This window comes from Amblyomma maculatum, chromosome 1 (assembly GCF_055883805.1).
Source record: "Amblyomma maculatum isolate TAMU_Amacu chromosome 1, ASM5588380v1, whole genome shotgun sequence".
Lineage (NCBI taxonomy): Eukaryota > Metazoa > Arthropoda > Arachnida > Ixodida > Ixodidae > Amblyomma > Amblyomma maculatum.
This window is the reverse complement of record NC_139344.1, coordinates 443,941,110-443,962,512: the sequence shown is the minus strand read 5'-3', so window position 1 is coordinate 443,962,512 and position 21,403 is coordinate 443,941,110. Positions and strand designations below refer to the sequence as shown.

General features: G+C 51.2%; 1 pseudogene; it reads right to left on the bottom strand.

The window, feature by feature from the left end:
• Nucleotides 1-7,140: 7,140 nt before the first annotated feature.
• Nucleotides 7,141-9,625, bottom strand: LOC146209596 (uncharacterized; annotated as a pseudogene).
• Nucleotides 9,626-21,403: the final 11,778 nt, after the last annotated feature.

Genomic DNA, 21,403 nt, shown 5'->3' with positions numbered 1-21,403 from the left:
TTCTGTTCGTTCAGGAATTGATCCTGTCTCTAAAAAAAGCTCAATTTTGGCCGTACACTTTGGTGAGGGGCGTATGTGTACAAATTCAGATTTTTGAGGGGAGCATTGAAGGCCGCAGCGGCGAGCATAACGGTCCAATATGGTTGCCGCTTGCTGCAGGTTAGCCTCAATATCTCCAAGAGAACCGTGCGTGGCCCACAGGGTGATGTCATCGGCATACAGCGCATGCTGCACACCAGCGACAGCACCCAACTGGGCCGGCAGGTGCATCATAGCCAGATTGAATAAGAGAGGAGACAGCACTGCACCCTGTGGTGTTCCTCTGGTTCCAAGTTGGAAAGGGCCATGTTCGGTGTCCTGGATTTTATTGTAGGATTGGCGATCTGTCAAAAATTACCGAATGTATCTGAACGCGGTGCGTCCGCAACCGGTTTGTGAAAGATGAGTGAGTATTACCTGATGAGTAACGTTGTCAAATGCTCCTTTCAAGTCTAAGGCGAGTATGACCTTGTCGTTGTGAGGGCATTCGACAGGGTCAAGAACGTCCCGATTAAGTTGTAGCTAAACATCCTGTGCGGATCTGTACGGGCGAAATTCGAACATGGAGTCTGCGAAGATGTGTTGATTTTCCATGAACTCGGACAACCTGTCAGGCACCATCGTCTCCATTAGTTTGCCCGTACACGAGGTTAGAGAGATGGGGCGAAGGTTGTCCGTGTTGATAGCCTTGCCAGCTTTTGGAATGAAAGTGACCAGAGCAGTCTTCCAATCGATGGGGAGTGGCGCGTCCCCAAGCCAAATTGAATTGATGTAATTCAATAAGGACTGGTAGGCCGGGTCGGGTAAGTAATTTGACAGTAATTTTGTCCCGACCCGGGGCTGTGCCACGTTTCATTTTCGCCAGGGCCGCCCGCAGATCGTGGAGCTGGAACGGCTGATCCAGCTCAGCGTTCTCCGAACCTGCGTAAGAGTGCGCCGGTCCGCGGGGGTCCTGGGTAGTGCACAAGTATTGGTCCCGCAACTTGTGCGCTAGCTGAGTTGTGTTGCCCTGAAAGCTGTGTATGGCACGTTGTAGATGTTTCTGAGTTTCTGTGTGTGTCTGCGTTGGGTCGATAAGAGCGCGGAAGAGCCGCCAGGTGTTCCTGCTGCACATCTCCCTCGCCGACGTGTTGCAACGATCCACCCAGTTGGCGTCTGCGAGCTGGGCCACATACTCGGCCGCCTGCTGGGTGAGCTCTGAAATTCGAGCCTTAAGTTTACGGTTATGCTTTTGTCGGCGCCACCGGCGGACAAGGCAATGCCGCGCTTCCCAGAGGTGGAGGAGGTGGTTATCTACGTCTGATACCGGCTCGGAAAGCTGAATTTTGGTTTCGGTGGAGCGAAGGCTAGAAACCAATTGTTCGGACCATGACTGGTAGCCTTGCTCGAATATAGTTGTAGTTGTGTTGTAATTTTTCCTAAATTTGGACCAGTCTGGGAGTCGAGCCTGTGTTGTGGGTTTTGCTAATGGTCTGGTCCGAATTATAGTGTTTAGTATACAGTGGTCGCTACCGAGGGTTTCCTCAGTGTTGACCCAGTCAGCATACTGAATGTTACGGGTAAAGGTTAAATCCGGACACGTATCCCGAGTCACGGAGTTACCTATACGTGTTGGATGGACGGGGTCTGTGTGAAGAGTGAGGCCCAACGTAGACGCAAGCTCCGCCAACTTGCGTCCCCGTTTCTCTTCACGGCGGTACCCACAGACTCGACTGGGGGCGTTAAAATCGCCCACAATCAAGAGGGGGTCCCGACCCGCAGCTTTCAGCGCATGGCTGAAAAGGTCCGAGAGTGATACATTCGGCAATTTGGGTGGGCAGTAGACATTTAGAATGTGCAGTGGTGGGTCCTGCTTGCGGAGGGGGAGGAGAGTCACCATTACATGGGAATAGCCAAGTTGGAGGTTCAAGTCGACCATATTTGCTGTGTAATTTTTATGAACGCATAGACAAGACGAGGGGTCCTGCTGAAACGTCGTATAGCTCGTTAGGGTGGCGCCTCTTCCTGGCTCCTGAAGGGCCACCACGGCGGGCATATGCTCGAAAGTTGAGAGGAAAAGCCGAAGGTCGGCCCGCTTAGGGCGAGACCGCAGCCCTCGGCAGTTCCATTGAGTTACAGTGATGGGGGAGGCCAATTTAGATAAGGGGGAATGCCTATACCTAGGTTGTCCCGCCATGTTCAGGTTTTGGGGTTAGAGGAGAGAAGGTAGAGGCCCCGGAGCCATCAACCCGGGGCTGAAATTCAGCTCCTGGGAGGGGCAGCTATCTTCCTCATTTTCGATGCCAATTTCTCGACGCGAAAATTTTGAGGGCCGGCTGGATACGTTTTTGAGAGGAGCGGCCCGGCGAGACGTGCGGGGGAGATTCGCGACATGTTGAGCGATCATGGTAGGAAGGGCCTCCATGACTTTGGCAACGATACGCTCCATTGCCGTCCCGATAAGGGTTTCGAATTTGGCGTTAAGGCGGGCCTCAAGAATGGCCACGGAGGAGTCCGAGGTCACCGGTTCCGCCGCATCGCTCTCCATGGCTTCTGCCTGGGGGGCAGGTTGTGGGGGAGGAGCAGTTTTAGTTTCAAGGGCTTCAATTTTGGCAAGTAACATCTCATTTTGGACCCGGAGAGAAGCTACCAGGTTATGAAGCTCGGCGTCGGCAGCCGAGCGAGCGTGAGGAGAAGGGGGGTGGGAGGTGGAGGCAACCCTACCCGAGCCGCTCACCTGTTTTCCTTTTTTGACCGCATTTGCCCAGGCACCGTTTTCGCCTTGCTTGAGTTGGAAGTGGGCTTGCTTCGCCGAACCGCCGTGTGGGGGCGGTGGTGGCGCTTGGTCGCCTTTGATGTCACGCCCGCTTGAAGGTGCTTGCTTCTTGGAATTGGTGGCGTCACCGCCGGTGACGTGATCCTGTTGACGTGGCTTCTTGCCCGTTGCGCCAGTTTTGCCGCCCTTTTGGGCAATCGTATTGGTGTTGATGCGGTACTTGGAGGTACAGTCTCTGGAGTTTGTGGCATGGCCTTCACCACAAACAGCACATTTCAGCTTACACTCATGAGGGGCCCGCACTCCCTCGACGAAAGGAGCCTGTAGTCCACACAGGCCGCACTTATCTTGCAGTGGATTCGGGCATGTGTCTGCCCTGTGGCCCACGGTGCCACACACACCGCAGGCTGGGATAGTGCGCAGGTAGGGCTGCACTTGGACAATTTCCGAGTCGTAGGTCACCGTCCGTGGCTTCACCTTTCCGGCAAAAGTAAGACGAGCCTTATTGGAGGTTCCAAATTTGCGAATTTCCAAGATAGTGCCATGCCTCCACTGGACACCATCTTTCAGGGCTTCCGCTGTTTCGTGATTTGCCACAGTGATGACGCCGTAGCAAATTTCTTCGCCATTTTGCTTGAGATGGCCTCGCAGTGGCACATCTCCCTGAGCTGATTTGATCGCGAAATCACCAAGCAGACGGTCCGCCACGTATTCGTTTTTGGTGCTAGCAATGAGTAGATTTTGCTCGCGGGAAACAACGAAGCTGAGTTCGGACGCCATTTGCACGCCGAGATAGGCACGCAAGGCTAAGCCCAGCTCACCACATTGGAAGACAGTCCCGATGGCCACAGCGGTTCGGGGCTTGATGATCACGACGAAATCGTCGGGGCGGAATTTGTGGAGAGGTCTAGGCCTCCACGATGACTTGGGTTGGCGATCCTTGGCCGCGTGCGAGACGCGGTCTTGCTGAGGTGGGGTTGACTTACCGGATGTCAACCTGGCGTCTGCCGTCATCTTCGCTTTCCGGCGCTGAGAGCGGCTCTCAACGAGACGGAGGAGATTTGAGTCCCGGAGCTGGTCCGATGGTGCCAAATTGGGTTCCCCGGCTTGAGGAACCGTCGACCAGGTCATGGCGTCCGGGTCGTAGCCGCGTTGAGGCAGGGCGTTCGCCATGTTGATGCGGAGAGTGGCTTCCTCGCCGCCGGACGCCGGCGCAGCCGCTAGGCTTAGCGGCGGCGTCACCGAGCGCGAATGAAAGTCCGCTCTAAAGTGGTGAAAAATTTGCCCACCGGGATTGAAGTGGTGCCCCTGTGGGCCGGGCAACTTGCTGCGTCCGATGGATGCCAAATTTGCGGGGTTTGACGAATTGGTCCGTGGCTCTTGTCAAAAACTGACGGAGCCGAGATGCCACGCGTGCATACGTGCGCGACGCAAGGTAGCGTCTCCATGCGGAGCCAGGCGAAGTTGCGGTCTGACACGGGTAGTGAAGCGTTCGCTTCAAAACTACACACGTGGTACCGCTTGACTTGTTTGTCTACCGAGCATATTTACCAACAAGCGCAGGCTTGAGAGCTGTTGCTTAGTGCCGGATGTTGATCCGGTGCTGTAAGATGCGTTGAGTCAACTACTTCGACAGGTTACGAGTTGCATAATACATTGGGATTATTTTACGTTTTCTTCATAGTGCATCCAGAGTCCGAAATGGCACAGGAAAGCTTACATGCCTTTTACAACTTTACAAGTGAGAAAAAGAAAGACCGCCCCTCATTGGCCCAATTTTAGGCCTGCAGTATAAATAAATGAAAATAAAACACACTGTTCGAAGAGCGTCGACGCATGACGCGTACGCAGTAATAACGAAGTGTCTGCTGGCAGAATTTGCGGAACCATTGAAAAGCTAAATATTTAGCACAGAGTAGTAGTAGTAGTAAAAACATTTATTTTAACAGAGGAGTTCGGGGCGCGCAGGCCCCTGGGTCCCCTCACGGCCCCACTACACTCAAACGTTCATGTTCCTACGGTTCATGACGTCGGCAGCTCGGTCTGTGGCGGTCTTTTGCCGGACCGGGTCCTTAGAGCGTAGCAGGGTCTCCCATTCCTCCCAGGTGGTGAAGTGTTCCAGACCCCGCGGGGGAGGATCCGCCGGGCATTGGAATATAATGTGGGCGAGGGTGGAAGTGGAGTGGTTGCAAAGGGTGCAGGAGGAGTCGGAAAGAGTGGGGGGGTAACGGGACCTAATGTAAGGGGATGGGATGGTTCGCGTCTGGAGGCGGCGCCATAGTGTTTGGTGGTGATTGCTGAGGGAGGAGTGAGGTGGGGGGTAGATCTGTCTCTCGACCCGGTAGGCCTGAGTCATCTCTTTAAACGTGTGCGTGCGCTCCCGGGAGAACTCCGACGTGGGGACCACCCGTGCCCGGCGTATTAGACCTCGGGCTAAGCTGTTGGCGGCCTCGTTGTCAGGGTTCCCCGAGTGCGCAGGCACCCAGATAAGCTCCACGTGGCGGGGCGGGTTGGCAGTGGGCAAGGTCAGTATGCAAAAAGCCGAAACATGAACTCGCCCACGTGCGAAATTTAGTAGTGCAGTTTTTGAGTCTGTGAGTATATATTTAGTCTTCGTTTGGGCAATTGCAAGGGCGATCGCTGCCTCCTCGGCCACTTCTGAGGAGGTAACAGAGTGGAGGGGGAGAGTTGCAATGGACTGAAGGGTATTGTTCACCGCGGCTGCCGCCGCCTCATCGCCCGAGTATGCGGCGTCCACCCATACGGCATCCGTCCCGGAGCCGTAATATTTGTGGAGCGCCTTTGCCCGGGCTCGGCGGCGGGGCTCGTGGTGTTGTGGATGGGACTTTCGGGGAAGCGGTTCGACAAGAAGGTTAGAGTGGATAGGACGTGGGATGGAGAGGAGTGTGGCGTCGTTAGCTGGGATGTGAACATCGAAAGTTCTGAGGATGTGACGTCCGGTGCCAGTCTGTGTCAATCGGATATACTGGGTCTGTCTGTTGGCCTCCACAAGCTCCCCAACAGTATTGTGAGACCCAGCTGAAGTAATTTCTCTGTTGAAGTATTGAGGGGTAGGTGGAGGGCGGTTTCGAAAGCGGTACGAAGCATCGCGTCCAAGGTGGAGATCTCTTCACCTCTAAATCTGAGGTAAGGAAGCGTGTATAAGAATCGGCTGAGGATAAAGGAATGAATGAGACGACATAGATCGTGCTCCCTCATGCCCCTATGTTGGCCCGAAACTGCGGATGAGGCGCGAGATTGCACCTGTCACCCGCTTGAGTTCCTTTATTGTGAGGCTGTTTCTACCGTTGCTTTGGATATGAAGCCCCAGGACCCGGAGAGTGTCCACCTCCGGAATGGGGCGTCATCCAAAGCAACGGTTATGGGGGCGCTGGGAGCGTTACGGGTGGTGGGGCGAAGGATGAGGAGCTCGGACTTCTCTGGAGAGCATGAGAGTCCGATGCTTCGTGCGTGTTCTCCAAATGAGGCTTCGGATTTGAATTTTAAGGCGAAAGCCTTTATTAGCTTACTGTTGTAGTCAGCAAAAGTGTCACGAATTCGCGGCGGCTCTGGGACTTAAACAATAAACTAATAACCCTTGTCTCCCACTGGAGATTCGAACCTCCATCCCTTGGAACCCAAGACCAGCGTTGAAGCACGGCGCCACAGCCTGGAATATTTTTGTTTCAGCATAGTATTAATTACATGCGCTTATGAAGATGGTCTTCGAAAGGAGGGACAGCTTCAGTTGCAAGTCTAGGGGCCCGACCTGCAAGCTCCTCCTCAGAATTGACCTGAGGGGCTGGATTAAGCGGGGCGGCATCTTTAGTAGGATTAGAGCAGGTGGTAGGCTCCCTACCATGTGTCGGATTCGGCGTATCATATCGAGGACGCGTCTCACGTTCTTCCACTTTCTCGTCACTCTCGTTGAAGTCACCCCGAGGAACAACTGATGTAGTACTTGTGACTGATTTATCGGAAGGGTGAGGCGCGGTAAATGTCTCACTTGTTTTCGGTGGACACCTGAACCGCGCCGTAAGAGAAGGGAGGAAGGTGGGAGTGCAACACCACCTAGACGAACTTAAGGCCTCAGTGCTCTTCCAGTGACGTCACAGGGATGGGGCCTCACCGTTTTTCCGAGGAGCATGCATGTTTCTTTTTTACTGCGCGAGGATATGATGCAGCAGCACAGTTGGCTGCAAAATATTGTTTTTATGCAAGTTGAGCCATCAGTGGAGAGATTTACACGTATAAAACATTTATTTACATTTCGGTTATTGTAGCACTGTTCTTGATGCGGAATAATATATACATTTAAAAGTCACCAGCAACAAACAAACAACTTTTCACTTCCTTGAAAGCGTTGCAGCTTTTCTTTCCTTAGCCTTCGCATTTGCATCGGCTACATCATCGTTGAGCTTGCGGCAGAAATTTTTGAGCAGAATGTTTGTACTGCTCCACAACACATGCTTCAACAGAAGCTCAGCTGTGTGCCCATCTTCGCAGGTGTCAAACTCTGATGACTCTTGATCTGCAAGCAGCTGTAATGTGAGTTCAGTGACTAGACGGCGCTGGTTCGGGCTCCTCAAGAACTCCGCTTTCTTGGATACTTGTTCAACAACAACATAGTTGTGGGTAACAGCATTTACAGCAAACAACGCTGGGAAAATGAGGCCACCTCGGTCTATATCTTTCACCAAGTGATAGTATTTTTGAGCTGCAGAGACAGTGATAGTCTTGTCGACTGTCAATGCTGCCCGACATTTCGTGCAGTTTAATTTCTTGAGAGTCGCGTAGACTGCATATGCTGCCACGTATACCAGGACGGGGATAATGTCTTCTATTTTTGACAAGGCATCTCTCGCGACTACAACGTTGCAGTTAGGATGCGGTGTTTCTATCTGCTTTCGCAGATTTTAACATTGCTCATCGAAGGAGCTATTTGTTCCGCAAGCACTTGCGATTGTGGGCAAAGTATTTTGCAGCCGTAATTTAGTTTCGCTGTCGTAAACTTGCCTAATAAAAACATGATATTGGGAGCCAGCAAGTTGCCTGTATTTCCCGAAGCGGTCTTCTAAGCTGTCCGTCTGGATCTTGCCGAGCAGGACGTATGAAAACTGCAGTTCATCGAAGCAATACCTGCTCACTTCCACCAGTGCATGGGTTGTTTGATGCAGAGAAGCATGAGTTTCCTTTGTGAGCAGCCCGCTGTCCAGATTCTTCTCTTTCCAAGAATCAAGCCAGTCCAAAATTTTGTAGAGAAAAGCCACCTTTATGTCATCCTCCGAAGGAAAAACTGGCTCTTGAAATCGGTCATTCAGTCGTTTTCCATTTCATGGGGTTTTAACATTTACAACCTTCCACCATTTCGCTATAACTTCAATGAAACTCGCTGTATCTTCAGGAAAGAGTAAGTTGTGTCTTTCTCCAAGAGCACGAAGCGCTGGTGGCAGGGAGTCATTAAAAATCTGCAAGGCGAACTTTACATTCTGCCGCTCAAGGCTAGACGGGTACAAGGCTTTTCTAGAGAGCGAGTAACCGTGCCTCAAAAGCTGATCACTCTCCAGCTTGTAAGCTTCTCTGATTGTAGGAAATGATGCTGTGCGCATGCGTGGAGGCTGGTTGAAATTTTCATTGAAGTAAGGAAAATAAAAACATAGTTGGTCGTTTTTTTGGTTGAGCCAATTATTTCGGACGCATTTGAGTATATGCACTGGATCAATTACAAAAAAGAGAAGCCTTGATGGGTCAGAGGGGTGCGGATATAAAATTGCATTTGTTGGTGGCGTTGCAAACTGAGACATTGCCTTTATGTTCACTGAATGATTGTCACTGACTACACATAAAACTCTGTAGCCAATGTTTTCTAGCCCACATATCACATCTTTCAGTAAATTGCGCAGAAACTCCCCATCGGCTTTGTGCACTGGGACGATGTGGGCCACTTCCTTGAAAGGGCATGAGATGCTCTGTACCATGAAGACGAAAGCACTGGTAGCGACTTCCGATGAATTCAGTGCTGCACCAGTTATATTGCCCCCTTTGTAATCAAAATATGGTTTAATATGGACTTCATCGACCATCAAGGTAATGAAGCGCTGGCGATCATCGAGTTCCGAGATTCTCTTTGTAACTTAATTCAGGAATGTAGGACCATGATGTTCCAGCCTTGGGTTCATACCGAATGACAAACATATCGACCGAATGGTCATAGGGTGGGGCAGGGTGACATATCCATAGCTGCGGATGTACTTATATGCGTGAGGTGATACCGTAAAAAGAATGCAGCAATAAAACCATGAATTCAACGGAGTATCGTCTCCGCTCCTTCTTCAAAAAAAGCAGGTTCAGCTGCTCGCTCAGGAATTCTATCGCTTTGGCTTTGTCGTCGGCTGGTGTCGTGGAAAACTTGTTCAGCAGTAGACGAATAGTGTGCCCGATGTCTTCGTTTGCATCGGCAGAATTTGAATGTACACTCTTGTCCCAATTCTCAACGTTTTAGAGGAGTTCTATTATTTCTCTTTTGCTTCTGGCTGCACTCGGAATGGGCAAGTTAGGGCCCAGTCTTGTGAGCGGCTTCTTCACAAAGAACAGTGTGATACTGAGGTCTGATTTTATTACAATTGAATATTTAATCCACGGAGCTTCGTCCTCTACGATGTGCACCAACATGAGACGCTCACTGGCCTCAATTATATGCCAGAACTGTGACTTATGGCTTCTGACTTCGCTTGCAAGATCCCTTAAGGAGTTGATTTTGTCCGCTTCCTCGGCATTGCGAAATATCTGAATTGACTCAGAAATTGTTCTTTGCATTGAAGCAGCTTCCAGGCGTGTTCGCTTCGCCTCTGGCTCCTCTCTTACAGTCTTTGTGCTTGATAGGTAACAAGGGCAGCCTGGAAATGATGATGGAATTGCACCTGACCAAAGGCGCAGATGCGACAACTCTGCTGTCGTCACTCGACCTGCAGCATCGTCGACATATGACGCCTCTCGTACGATGTCGTCGTCTGTGAAGTGATGCTCACAGACCTAAAAAGAAATATTTGTCCAATATAAGTAACAGCCTACTACAAATAAGAACACGTGATGAAATATTAAATACACATTTAGAAGGTACCCAAAACGTTTTGAAAGTTTGGTGGTGCTACAATTTCAAGCTACAAAAGAGAACGAATGGAAAAATTATTCATCTCTTACTCTGGAATGCTCAGAAGGGACGAATTTTTTCCGTGGAATGGAACGTATCCACGATTGCTGCAGCACTTTATCTTGTGGGAACTTAAACACATGAACCTTTGGTCCCGTTTTATAGTTACCTCGGCACTGAGGCATACAACACATTTGTTCGGCATTTTTGCGTTAATGTCGAAGCGTCATCACAGCACTCGCGCACAGAAGAAATAGACGGCAGCAAAATAAACCGTGAGCACACCATCGGACACGAAAGGCGACTGACCTCTCCTGCCGGAGCCACGTGCAGTGGCTTTCCGGATTCCCCTCTAGGATTCAAGGAAGGCATGCTTGGAGCAGACCGGTTTCTCGCGCCCCGTCGCGGCTTCCACGGCAGAGGAGCAGAGCAACACCTTCTCGACTTTTACAAGGCCTGCTCACATCCTCCTCTCCCAGCCGTCTACGTCAAGCTAGTTGTCCTGTTCTCCCGACAGCATTGGCGTTTGGACGCAACATCGCTCCTGTAGCGCGGCGTTCCTTGGCGACCGTTCCAATGTGTAATTGCAGATGGCAGGAACGCTCCTGTCGCGTGGCGTTCTTTGGCGCGCGGTGGTGTTGGTTGAACAGAGCCGCGTCGCGACACCGGCCTCATCTTTGTGACGTTGCTGTGACGTCAGCTCTCAGCACAGAGGCCTTAAGTTTGTCTAGATGGTGTTGGGGAGTGAAAGTGAAAAGAGAGAAAGAGGAACCGTAGTAGAGGGCTACGGAGTAAATTCGACCACCTAGGGATCTTTTACGTGCGCTGACATTGCACAGCACACGGACGCCTCTTCGTTTCGCCTTGATCGAAACGCAGCCGCCAGTTCGGGTTCGAACCCGGGCACTCCGGCACAGTAGTATTAGTTGTGGAAGCCATGTCCACGGTAGCGGCTGAGAGGACAAAAGCCGCGTCAAGCACTTCCGTGGCTTCCATTATATGCTCTTGTAGAGCGTCGTCGGCAGGCCGCACACGATGCCGCAGCTTATTAGCATACGTATAGGCACTCTTCTGCGGTGTGACCGAAGCGTCAAGTCCTCATAACGCGGCTTAGGGCAGTGCCTACAAATGTGGCCAACACGGTTACATCGGAGGCATAGCGGTGGTCTGCCTGGTATTAAAACAAGGCTCTATATACCACAAATATCACATGTGGGACATCGCCATCGCCGACTCCTTCAGCGAGAGACAGAACATCCCGGTTCAGCGTTCTCAAATCTTTCATTTCTGCCACTTTCCAGTTTTCCGTCGAAATCGAGGTCACCATCCCGTACCCCGGCAGTGCCTCACGTATGAAGACGTCTTCCAAGCGCTCGGAAAGCCACAGAAGCTTCAATTTCACCACTTTTGGTTGTAAGTTAGCGTCTACAGGAAAGGAAAGGCGCAGTATCTGCCACTTGCGGATTCCTGCTATACTTCTCACCTTAGACAAGGAGAAATATGAAGAGCGTTTCAAAACAAAACACTCTACATAGTTCCCCTTGTGTACGGTGAGAATTATGGCGGGATTCAACGAGCGACAGATAATTCGTAGCGCAGTACCGGCCACTTGCGGAATCCCGCTATAATTCTCACCGTAGACAAGGGAAATTAGCATTATTTATGCTCTATGCTAGCGGCTGGGCCTTTTTTATTTACATGAACAATAAAAGAAAGGTGGGTATGAAGAGCGTTTCAAGACCAAACGCTCTACATAATTCCCCTTGTCTACAGTGAGAATTATAGCGGGATTCCACGAGTGACAGATACTGGGCCTTTCCTTTCCTGTTGACGAATTATCGAACACTGGTGAACTTTAAGGCGTTCGGTGAAATGCTGGTTATGTTCGACAAGTGCCGCGCGATGTGCCGTCACGAAAGGTCATAACGCCAAAAAGCGAATAATGCATATACGAAGCTGATCCCACCGGGCGTCTGATCCAGGCGTCCGTGCGCCCTTTCATTTGCCGCTTCCTCGAACGCCGCACCACAGAGAAAACAGCGGACCCAGATGTCTAGGAGGTGTTAGTATAGTAGGCGTGAGTGGGGTTGGAAATGATTTACAGGATAGAAAAGGCCAGTATATGTCACAATTCTCCGCGTACGCATTTGCCATGCATGCCATAAAGAAAGCGAGGAATGTGAAACAGTAGTACTCAAAGCATGATTCACCGCCACGTTCTTAAATCTGTAGCAGAATGCGGCTTTCACCTTTCACTATAGTCGCCAAAGTGTTTCGCAATTTCCATTTACAGTTGAAATTTGAATGATACTGATATTCCTATGAAGGGCGCTGTCATTGTGTGTACGTGAAGCCATCTAGCGGAACAGAGATAAGAAGTGCACAGCGGTATTTTGGAGCTTTCGCATTGAAAGAAAAGTTTTCAGCGACAGTAAAACCACTTCGTCACACCGTAATATATGCGCCTGATGGGCTCGACCGAGTACTATAGGTCTGATTAAAAGTAAAAACTTGTGTAACTTTTATGAGGCACATGTGCTAGCGCGTCACTGACTACGAGGGCGGTAAAGCAAGCAATGCCGGAAAGTTTTTGATCTACTTTTTATCCTTGAATGATTTTTTGAGCCGGCTACTGTAACAGATTGATCAGCCTCAGTAAGCGAATATAGTCGTTTCATGATATATTTAGAAGCAATTGCAAACTTACCATATTTATTAGTCCAACCGATCCGTCATATAATCTGTTTAATGTATTGTCACGTAGTGGTGACGAGGTCGACGACACAATTGAAGGGTCGATGATTGCACTAAAGAAACTGTTTATTTGGGCTGACTTGCGCCCGCAAAATAACTAAGCAACTCGGCGGCGGCGATAGAAACAAACGTGCTCGTCGATCGTCGAACAAAGAATGCCCGTCACACTCGTCAACGCTCAATTTAAAGGCTGCACAGAACAATCTAGATAACGTCGCAAACAGCTACCAGCACGGGCTGGAACATTGTGGAAAGACACCCGAGTGGCCGGAACCTTCGAGACAGATCTCGGTGCATCTTTCGCTACAACAAAACTGATAAAGGTGTGACTGGCGACATCGAGCATTAACAAACAAAGATTACGGAACTGATACGCGGTCTAGAATCAGAGTGATAAGCCTGTATGCCGGCGGCTGTTAAAAATACAACAAATACTGTTTTGAAGGTTTCGCGGCATTACTCCCCTCTTAAAAAAACATCGCCTCGATGTTCCAAAACAAAGAAACTTAAACATAAACACTGCAAAGTTTAAACACCACAGATTATTTAACGTGCGTAATATGGCTTCAGTCGTACAACATGTACAATTTCTGGGCGTGCGCGTCGCCGTTGTGATGCTGACGTTCCGTCGGGAATGACTTCATAGTCCAGTGGTCCTACGCGGCGAAGGATTTTGTATGGCCCAAAGTATCGACGCAACAACCTTTCACTTAATCCGCGACGGCGAATTGGTGTCCAAACCCACACTTGGTCTCCTGGATTGTACTCTGCGTGGCGTCGTCGTAAATTGTATCGTCGGCTGTCGGTGCGCTGTTGGTCTTTAATACGCAGCCGTGCGAGTCGTCGGGCTTCCTGTGCACGCTGCAGGTAGGCGGCGACGTCAAGGTTGTCTTCGCTGGTTACGTGCGGCAGCATTGCGTCGAGCGTCGTCGCGGGCTCCCTGCCGTACACAAGCTTAAACGGGGTCGCTCTGGTCGTCTCCTGGACTGCCGTGTTATACGCAAACATCACGTACGACAAGATGGCGTCCCAGGTCTTGTGTTCAGCGTCGACGTACATAGCGATCATGTCCGCGATCGTTTTGTTCCGGCGCTCCGTAAGGTCATTGGTCTGGGGATGGTACGCAGTTGTTCGTCGATGGCTTGTGTGACTGTATTCCAAGATGGATTGCGTCAACTCTGCCGTAAACGCCGTTCCCCTGTCCGTGATAAGCACTTCTGGGGCGCCGTGTCGCAAAAGAATTTGTTCGACAAAAAATTTGGCGACTTCTGCCGCGGTACCATTTGGTAGTGCTCTTGCTTCGGCGTAACGGGTAAGGTAGTCAGTGGCCACGATGATCCACTTGTTACCCACAGACGAAGATGGAAAGGGGCCGAGGAGATCCATCCCAATTTGTTGAAAGGGCAGGATTGGGGGCGGTATCGGGTTTAGTAGTCCTGCTGGTCTGATCGGCGGCGTCTTGCGTCGTTGGCACTCACGACAAGTCTTCACGTAGTGGGCAACTTCGGCAGGCAGTCGCGGCCAGTAATACTTCTCCTGGATTCGACGCAACGTGCGCGCAAATCCGAGGTGGCCTGCTGTGGGCTCATCGTGCAACGCCTGCAGAATTTCTTGCCGAAAGGTTTTAGGCACTACGAGAAGCTGCGCGGTCTTGTTGGGTGCGAAGTTCTTCTTCACGAGGAGGCCATTGCTTAACGTGAAGGATGATAAATGTCGCCTGAACACACCAGGAGGGGAAGCGGTCTTTCCTTCCAAGTAATCAACTAGCGCTTTCAGCTCAGGGTCTGATCGCTGTTGTTCTGCGAAACTGCTGGCGCTTACCGGTCCCAAAAAGGCGTCGTCGTCATTGTCCTTCGGGAGAGCATCGACGGGAGTGCGGGATAAGCAGTCTGCGTCGGAATGCTTCCGGCCCGACTTATAGACTACAGTCATGTCAAATTCTTGAAGTTGTAGGCTCCATCTGGCAAGGCGGCCGGAAGGATCTTTCAAATTAGCCAGCCAGCAGAGTGCGTGATGGTCGCTTACCACCTTGAATGGTCGGCCGTATAGGTATGGACGAAACTTAGAAGTGGCCCAGATGATTGCAAGACACTCCTTCTCGGTCTTCGAGTAATTGACTTCGGCTTTTGTGAGGGACCTGCTAGCGTAGGCGATTACTTTCTCCTGTCCGGCACTCTTCTGGACGAGAACGGCTCCTAGGCCCGCACTGCTCGCGTCGGTGTGTATTTCGGTCTCGGCGTTTTCATCAAAGTGGCCAAGTACAGGAGGGCATTGCAGGCGGCGCTTAAGTTCGTCGAAGGCTTCTCCTTGCGGCGCTTCCCATTTAAAAGGTACGTCAGCCTTTGTAAGCTGCGTCAACGGTTCGGCGATCCGCGAAAAGTTTCTGACAAATCGTCGATAATAAGCGCACAGCCCAAGGAATCGGCGCACAGCTTTCTTGTCGGCAGGCGGTGGGAATTGTGCGATTGCAGCTGCTTTCTCCGGGTCTGGGCGTATACCGTCCTTGCTAACGATGTGACCTAGGAACCGGAGTTCTTCGTAGGCGAAGTGACATTTCTCTGCTTTTAGCGTTAGCCCCAATGACTTGATGGCTTCCAGCACTGTCTGTAGTCGTTTTAGGTGGTCTTCAAAGTTTGATGAGAAGACAACAACGTCGTCCAAATATACCAAACAAATTTGCCACTTCAAGCCTGCCAGGACTGTGTCCATTACTCGTTGAAATGTGGCTGGTGCGGAGCAGAGGCCAAATGGCATCGCCTTGAATTCAAAAAGTCCGTCCGGTGTGATGAATGCGGTCTTCTCGCGATCTCTTTCGTCGACCTCAATTTGCCAATATCCGCTTTTTAGGTCCATCGATGAGAAGTACCTTGCATTGCAGAGCCGGTCGAGAGTGTCGTCGATGCGGGGAAGCGGGTAGACATCCTTCTTCGTTATGCTATTCAAGCGGCGGTAATCAACGCAGAAGCGAAGTGTGCCATCTTTCTTCACCAAAACGACTGGTGCCGCCTAGGGGCTGTTCGATGGCTGGATTACGTGCACGCAGCATTTTCTCAACTTGATCGCGAATGGCCTGGCGTTCTCGCGGCGATACACGATAAGGGCTTTGGCGCAGAGGTCGGGTGTGTTCGTCCGTTATTATGCGGTGCTTGGCCAGTGGTGTTTGTCGTACCTTCGATGACGATGAGAAGCACTCCCCGTAGCTTCGAAGCAGACTGAGAATCTGGTCTTTTCTGTTGTGGGTCAATGCCGGGTTGATGTCAAATGTGGGCTGACGGAATAGGTCCGGTGCGTCTTCCAGCGTTTGGTCGTGGAGGGCGAATACATCTTTGAGGTCCGCTAATTCGTCGAGAAAAGCGATCGTCGTGCCCTTGTTGAGATGCCGGTATTCTTCGGTGAAGTTTGTTACCAGAACCTGAGCTTGACCTCTCCGGAATTTCGTGATGCCTCTTGCGATGCCGACACCTCGTTCTAAGAGCAATTGGATATTTCCTTCGACGACGCCTTCAGCGCTTTCGATGTTTGCGCTACATACGCAGACTGCGATGCTTGATCGGGGCGGGACGGTCAATTCTTCATCGAGGACGTTTAGAGGGATGTGTTGCATCGACGTCGTCGTAGCATGAATGGCTTTGTCTGCAGAGAGCTTGATGAGCTTGGATCGCAGGTCGATGATAGCACTATGTTCATTTAAGAAGTCCATGCCTAAAATCACGTCGCGGGAACACTGCTGCAAGACCACAAAGCTGGTGGGGTAAGTACGCCCATTTACGGTTATTCTTGCAGTACATCGTCCCGATGGAGTAATCAGGTTGCCACCTGCGGTGCGAATCAGCGGGCCATCCCAAGCGGTTGTAACTTTCTTGAGATGGGAGGCTAACGGTCCACTGATGACTGAATAGTCAGCTCCGGTGTCTACAAGGGCAGTGACTCTGCGACCGTCGATATCAACTTCAAGGTCACTTTTTCGCGTCCTCGCGTTGCACGTGGGCCTTAGAGTCCGATCTCGGCTCCGTCGTTTCTTCAGGTCATGGCCGGGGCATACCGTTGTTACTTCGCTGGGCGGCGGTGTCTGCTTGCACTCTGGTCGTATTGTCGGCGATGTCGTCGTGTGGAGCGGCGATGAAATGGTTGCGTCGTCGTTAGTGGTCGTCGGCGGCGGAGGATCTTCTTTTCGCCGTTGAGCAAGCTTACCTCCAAAGGTTGCTGCCTTTAGTTTCCCCTACGAGGGCTTGGGGACCTTCCGCGCACACTATCATCATAGTTACGTCCTGGCGACGCAAAGCGGGCCCTGTACGGCGATGGAGACCTGAATCGACGGCTTGGTGGGGCAATCTCACTGCTACGCAGATAGTTGTCGATTTCTTGCGGTCGTTCACCTGGGCGTGGTCGTGGAGCGTCGACTGCAAATCCGCGGAGACCGATTCGTCGGTACGGGCAGTGCCGCAGAATGTGGCCGGCCTCACCGCAGTGGAAGCATAATGGGCGGTTGTTCGCTGTCCTCCATGCGTCGCACTTCCTGTGGCTTGTTGGTCGTTGGTAGGCTTGGAGGGCGGGAGCCAAGGGGCGGTTTTCAGGAACAGGCCGGTAGCGGCGAGGGCTCGGAAAGTCATCACGTCGGGGCGGAGGGCGACGTAATGCACCAGCGTAGTCCATCGCTGTTGCCTCTTGTGCTGGAACAGTCGCAGCCGTCGCTTCAGGAACGCCCAGCGCCTGCTGGACTTCTTCACGGACGACGTCCGCGAGCGTCGCCACTTGGGGTTGTTGCGATGATGGCTGCATTCTGCGGAGCTCTTCTCGCACGATCTCCCGGATGAGGTCACGAAGGTTCTCTTCACTTGCAGATGCGCTAGGGTAGTGGCTTGAGTAGTCTGGCTGAAGTGGCCGCTCGTAGTGGCGCATCCGGGTGTACAACGTCTTCTCGATGGCAGACGCTTCGGTTTCAAATTCCGCCACTGTTTTTGGCGGATTTCGGACAAGATTTCCAAAAAGCGATTCTTTGACGCCTCGCATTAAAAGTTTGACTCTCTCACCTTCAGTCATGTTAGGGTCGGCGCGGCGAAAGAGGCGCTTCATCTCCTCAACGTACGCCAGGGCAGACTCGTTAGGAAGTTGCAGTCTTGACTGAAGGAGGGCCTGGGCTCTTTCCTTTCGGACGATGCTTGAAAAGGCAGTCAGAAACGCTTCCTTGAAAGTCTCCCAATCCTTCATAGTTGCCTCATGATTTTCGAACCAAACTCGGGCATGTCCTTGAAGAACAAAGTAGACTTGCCTAAGTTTCGCGGCGTCATTCCAGCCGTTGAAATCTGCCACACGGTCGAAAAGGTCCATCCAGTCTCCCGCATCTTCATCCGGTAGTCCATGGAAGCAGCGGGGCTGCCGGGGTTGAAAGAAAATAACCGGTGCTGTAGGCTGGGCCATTGTCAGCGTCGATGCCTTCCGAGATCGAATGGGGTCAAGCAGCAGACCGTGTTCGGGTTGTAGGCCTTGAAGTCGGCGGCTGGCTCTGTGACCTGTAGGCTGGTTTTCCAGGGCGACAGGAACACGGCTTGGGCATAGAGAAAGAGATTGGTAAAGAGCGGACACTCCCATAGGGCCCAGCGGCCATTTTGACTGTACTGCACCAAGCGGCCGGCGGCAACTACTTCCGGCCTTGCTGAAAGGCGCGCGATTTGAATGTTAGCATGCGCTGCGCCCTTGCCTGCCCTTTTGGCGCATTATTTGGGTTTTACATGGTCTGCTAGTGTTTCTATTTATTTTCAGCATGCATAATAACATGAAAAATAGATTCCCAGTTCTCCACACTGGCCATCAACGCAGCTGCGCCACAGCCTTTGCAAAACAGTATTGCAGAAAAGACGCCAAGTGCTGCGTGAAATGAACATTTATTTTGCTGTATATAAAACACACAAGAGATGTAACAGATGTAGACGGATGCATTGACAAACTTGGCACACATTAGACGATGTGCACAGCACAGAAAAATAAAAATACACAAGGCGAGAAACAGAAAAAATAGCATAACGTTGATTTCCGCATTATGGCAAATGATATGTAGCAAAACAGGCATTATACATCAACTACACAGTCCCAGTAGCGGCTACCTTAGTAAGGGTAACTTGTATTGTTCAGGGAAGAGAGGAGTGCTGACGCTTGTGGGAAGGCCACACCGTTCACTCGTCGCATCTGCCGTGCTTCGGCTGCAGTCCGTGGGTCTATGCAGTGCTGCTGGAAAAGGAATGAACATGATGCAGAAGGTTGCAATCAACTGTAAGGCCACTGCACCGCTCACACATCTGTGCATGTGGGTGCGTACTGAAGACTTTGTGAGCAGCAGTTATGGTCCAGAACAGAAAAGCTGTCAATCGTAAAATTGATACAAAAGCTACTCTTGCAACGTAGAGGTCAGGAAATGCAGGCTAACCGAACCTATCTGAAAATGCATTTCTACAGTGAGTGAAATAACAGCCACTAAACTAACAATATTCCTCAAAAGCACTTAACAGCTGAAGCAATAAAGCTTGCAGGATAATAAAAAACAGCTCACTTTAACGTTGTCCCGTTAAATGCAATGCGACACCACGCAAAACTAGCCGTCCGCAAAACCGCAGCCGGCGAACACACCATGTTTGCTCGCCTTTCATACGCGTCTTTGTGAAGCGCAGACCGCCGTGCTGAGCTAAACTACCTGAAATGCCTCGCAGTTTGACAAGAATGAAACATTTCTCACCTTGCGGTACCCTGTTAAACGCGCGACACCACGCAAAACTAGCCGTTCGCAAAACCGCCACACGCCATGTCACGTCACCGCGGCGGCCAGCACGCCTTGTCATGCCTGTTAGCTTGCACTTCACGCGCGACTTTGTGAAGCGCAGTCGCCGCCGTACTGAGCTAAACTGCTGGAAATTCTGCACACTTTCACAAGAAAGTCAAGAATGCAACATTTCTCACCTTACCGTCGCCCTGTTAAACGCGACACTTAGGAAAACTAGTCGTTCGGCAAACTGCGTCAGGCCTGGCCGCACCGGCCGGCTACGCCATGTTGGCGCAACGGCGTGCCTTGGTGCTTCGCATGCCACTTTATCCAGCGTGCTGAGATAAACTGTTCGAAATGCAGCTCAGTTTCGCAGGAACACAACATATTAATCCTCGCCGCGGTTGGAATCTGCCGGAGCGTCACGAACTGCGCCTGAACAGCCGGCGCGCTTGTTCACGAGCTGCGAAACTTAATGGCACCGGCCGGCGTGGTCAAGGAAACTGTTTCAAATGCAGCGTAATTCAGCAAAAAAACGTTTCTCACCTTGACGTCGTTCCAAACCGCAGTTGTTTCGCTTAGCAGCCCACGAGAGATAAAATGTGCCGTCTGTGCCGCACAGGCGCGGCCAGGCACGAGCAGACAACAGCTCGCTCCCTTCGACAGCTTTTTGTCGTCTGCTCCGGCGGGCTACCGCTGCAGCGAGTGCCGTCGCGCGCGCGTCCGCGCATGCGCATGTTGGTGCCGCCATCCATCAATCGGCGGCAGCGCAAAAAGTCGCGCGTCATTTCCTGGGGCCAGTTTTCGCCGAGTGACCGCTCTTTACCAATCTCTTTCTCTATGGCTTGGGTCTTCGCTTGAAGGATCAAAGGCAGCACCTCCACCAGATGTCACGTAGTGGTGACGAGGTCGACGACACAATTGAAGGGTCGATGATTGCACTAAAGAAACTGTTTATTTGGGCTGACTTGCGCCCGCAAAATAACTAAGCAACTCGGCGGCGGCGATAGAAACAAACGTGCTCGTCGATCGTCGAACAAAGAATGCCCGTCACACTCGTCAACGCTCAATTTAAAGGCTGCACAGAACAATCTAGATAACGTCGCAAACAGCTACCAGCACGGGCTGGAACATTGTGGAAAGACACCCGAGTGGCCGGAACCTTCGAGACAGATCTCGGTGCATCTTTCGCTACAACAAAACTGATAAAGGTGTGACTGGCGACATCGAGCATTAACAAACAAAGATTACGGAACTGATACGCGGTCTAGAATCAGAGTGATAAGCCTGTATGCCGGCGGCTGTTAACAATACAACAAATACTGTTTTGAAGGTTTCGCGGCAGTATGAGCGACTACTGCATGCTCTCACATCTCCGCTGGGGCTCCTTTCATAAGGATCTATTGTCTGTTTCTGATTAATCTACTTTACCCTTGGTGACACTAGTTGGCTGAAAAAGCCGCGGCGTTCAATCGTCGTAGCATTGAATATTTGAAGGTCGAGTTTCAACATTGCCTGCATGACTCAGCCGCCGATTTGCCAGTGCATGCGGCGAGTGGCGATGTCTGCTGTCGACAGCGGGAACTGCTATCCTGGAATCTCGGTCACTGGCCTGTAGCTTCGTTTTTGTGATGCTGCCGTCACGCTGACGTTAGCCCAGAGGAAACAGCAAATGGAAAATTCTATATGGAATAAGGGCCTTTTGGCATAACGTCCCCTAGTGAACTCAGCGAAACTTGTATTCATGGAGAATTCCTTTATAGCGTCGCAAAATTTGCTTTTTTTTTAAGGAATAGCCTTCGTTCCCATGAACACATTCACATTTATTGCTAGCAGGAAAAACTTGTTATATGCGTATTTTCAGAAAACAATTATCGCAGCGACTGCTTCACTGAATAACAGTTTGACAGCTAATTTATTAGGCTTTGTTGCCATAATACAGGACATGCATGAT